The 2,438-nt window shown below is 36.7% G+C and overlaps 1 long non-coding RNA gene across 3 annotated transcripts in view; it reads left to right on the top strand.

Moving 5' to 3' along the window:
• Positions 1–1,903, top strand: part of LOC133629856 (uncharacterized) — a 643,518-nt gene extending 641,615 nt beyond the window's left edge. The window contains exon 6 of one of the 3 annotated variants that reach the window (XR_009821132.1): positions 1,800–1,903. This is a non-coding gene — a long non-coding RNA (uncharacterized LOC133629856). Of the gene's footprint in view, positions 1–1,796 lie in introns of all 3 variants that reach the window. The other 2 variants (XR_009821131.1, XR_009821130.1) reach the window with 2 other exon arrangements.
• The last annotated feature ends 535 nt before the right edge of the window (positions 1,904–2,438 follow it).

Genomic DNA, 2,438 nt, shown 5'->3' with positions numbered 1-2,438 from the left:
TGCAATTAACACAACTGACATTCTTAATAGTAATCAATCCATATCTAATTATTATATTTGAGAGCACAGATTGCCAACATTAGCGTGTTCAAACTTGTTGATGTTTCCAGCTTCGGCTGCTCTTGAACGTTCCTCACTTGAGGAAAGCAGACATTTTGAAAGGATTTTAATTGCCCCCTATAGTCCGAAAAACACAGTATTTTCAGGCTGATTAGAAAAGTCACTAACATACACATTTACATACAATAATGATGTGCTAAAATAAATATTTCTTAAATTAACTGTCAATAAAATTAAAGTGCAAATACAAATTTCACCACTTTAGTCATAATTTTTGCACTTAAGCAATATTTTCTGATTTTGGCGCCAGACTTCTTATGTATGTTTAATATTGTCATTTCTCCCACAAGTGGTGGAAAAGTGTATTACAACTGAGTACCGCTGCGGCCTATATGGACCACAAGGAAGTGTTTTCAATGTAGTAAAAAATAATAATAATATAACTCCTTTAATGTGCCCTATAATCCAGTGCGCCTAATATATGAAAAAAAGATCAATAGCAGGCCATTCATCGGCAGTGTGCTTTATAACCCGGTGCGCCCTATAGTCCGAAAAACACAGTATTTTCAGGCTGATTAGAAAAATCAGCCTGAAAATACTAATACTAATACTGCATAAGAAGGGACTTAACCTACACGTTTACATACAATAATGATGTGCTAAACTAAATACATGTTTCTTAAATTAATTGTCGATCAAATTAAAGTGCAATTAAAAATTGCACCACTTTAGTCATCATTTTTGCACTTTAGCAATATTTTCTGAATTTAGCGCCAGACTTCTTATGTTTGTTTAATATTGTCATTTCTCCCACAAGTGGTGGAAAAGTGTATTACAACTGAGTACCGCTGCGGCCTATACGGACCACAAGGAAGTGTTTTCAACTTAGAAAAAAAATATATATATATAACTCCTTTAATGTGCCCTATAATCCAGTGCGCCTAATATATGAAAAAAGATCAATAGTAGGCCATTCATCGGTAGTGCGCCTTATCAATAAAGTACTATCTATCTATCTAACCCGGTGCGCCCTATAGTCTGAAAAACACAGTATTTTCAGGCTGATTAGAAAAATCAGCCTGAAAATACTTATACTAATACTGCATAAGAAGGGACTTAACATACACGTTTACATACAATAATGATGTGCAAAAATAAATACATGTTTCTTAAATTAACTGTCGATAAAAATAAAGTGCAATTAAAAATGTCACCACTTCAGTCATAATTTTTGCACTTAAGCAATATTTTCTGACTTTAGCGCCAGACTTCTTATGTTTGTTTAATATTGTCTTTTCTCTTACAAGTGGTGGAAAAGTGTATTACAACTGAGTACCGCTGCGGCTATGTAGACCACAAGGAAGTGTTTTCAATTTAGAAAAAAAATAAAATAATATGACTCCTTTAATGTGCCCTATAATCCAGTGCGCCTAATATATGAAAAAAAAAGATCAATAGCAGGCCATTCATCGGCAGTGCGCCTTGTAATCCGGTGCGCCTTTTAGTCCGAAAAACACAGTATTTTCAGGCCGATTAGAAAAATAAATACTAACTAATACTGCATAACAAGGGACTTAACATACACATTTACATACAATAATGATGTGCTAAAGTAAATACATGTTTCTTAAATTAACTGTCAATAAAATTAAAGTGCAATTAAAAATGTCACCACTTCAGTCATAATTTTTGCACTTAAGCAATATTTTCTGACTTTCACCTGTCGCCTGTATTAGCAGCAGCCGTGATGAGACGAGTAGTTGGAGTTGGAGGTGCTGCTGAGCGGACGCAGAAGGAAAAGACATTGCACTATTTATGAAAATAAAACAGTGTTATACCTGGAATTCCTGGCTCTCCTGGCAATGTGTGGTGGTCTGAAGAACCCACTAGAGGGCAACCTCTAAAGTGGGTTAAGAAACACCAACTAAACCGTCTCGTTGATTCAAATCCGATGTCGAAAAATGCTAAAAAGTTCTCATAACGTGCAATTCCCACAACTGACTCTCTTAATAGTAATCTATCCATATCTTATTATTACATTTGAGCGCACAGATTGCCGGCGTCAGCGTGTTCAAACCGTCGTTGACGCCTCGGCCGCTCTTGAACGGTCCTCACTTGATGAAAGCAGACATTGGTATTCATCCCCACGTTTGCCTTTGAGAGTAAAACATACGTCTGGGAAAGGGAGAAAAAAAAAGTATGTTCTATGACAGGCGAGCGAGTAAATGCTGACTGATTGTGTTCTACCTTCGGCGCGGCTAACCGTGATGTCCAATTGCTCCCTGAGGAGTTTAAGATGCAATCACCTGCCACACACACACACACACACACACACACACACACACACACACACACACAGGACGATGCTCTTACATATG

The sequence above is a fragment of the Entelurus aequoreus genome, linkage group LG15, assembly GCF_033978785.1.
Source record: "Entelurus aequoreus isolate RoL-2023_Sb linkage group LG15, RoL_Eaeq_v1.1, whole genome shotgun sequence".
Taxonomy (NCBI): domain Eukaryota; kingdom Metazoa; phylum Chordata; class Actinopteri; order Syngnathiformes; family Syngnathidae; genus Entelurus; species Entelurus aequoreus.
Note: the sequence above shows the minus strand (reverse complement) of the source record. Positions and strands in the feature narration are given on the sequence as shown.